The sequence below is a fragment of the Gavialis gangeticus genome, unplaced genomic scaffold (assembly GCF_001723915.1).
Source record: "Gavialis gangeticus isolate Ggan-Ray unplaced genomic scaffold, GavGan_comp1, whole genome shotgun sequence".
Lineage (NCBI taxonomy): Eukaryota > Metazoa > Chordata > Crocodylia > Gavialidae > Gavialis > Gavialis gangeticus.
In genome coordinates, this window is record NW_017729018.1 from 9,107,193 (window position 1) to 9,107,439 (window position 247).

At 73.7% G+C, this 247-nt stretch overlaps 1 protein-coding gene across 1 annotated transcript in view; it reads right to left on the minus strand.

Moving 5' to 3' along the window:
* LOC109294874 (perilipin-3-like) overlaps nt 1–45 on the minus strand; it is a 6,473-nt gene extending 6,428 nt beyond the window's left edge. Inside the window, exon 1 of the mRNA XM_019513416.1 lies at nt 20–45. The gene's annotated coding sequence lies outside the window, so the exon portion shown is untranslated. The remainder of the gene's footprint in view (nt 1–19) is intronic.
* Nucleotides 46–247: the final 202 nt, after the last annotated feature.

Consider the following 247-nt stretch of genomic DNA (forward strand, 5'->3'; position numbering starts at 1 on the left):
CCCGGGCCACGTTACTCACTCGAGGAGGAAGCTGAGGGGTCTCGCACTCGCTTGGCACAGCCGGCCCCGCCCCGCCGCTCGGCGGATATAGGCGCGGGGGGCTGGGGGCCGGGCAGGCAAGCAGCGGGAGCCAATCAAGAGGAGCGGGGGGCGGGCAGGCAAGCAGCGGGAGCCAATCAGGAGCGACGGAACGCGGGGTGGGCAGGGCGGAAGCGGGCGGGGCGCGCACGTGTGTAAGAGCACGGCC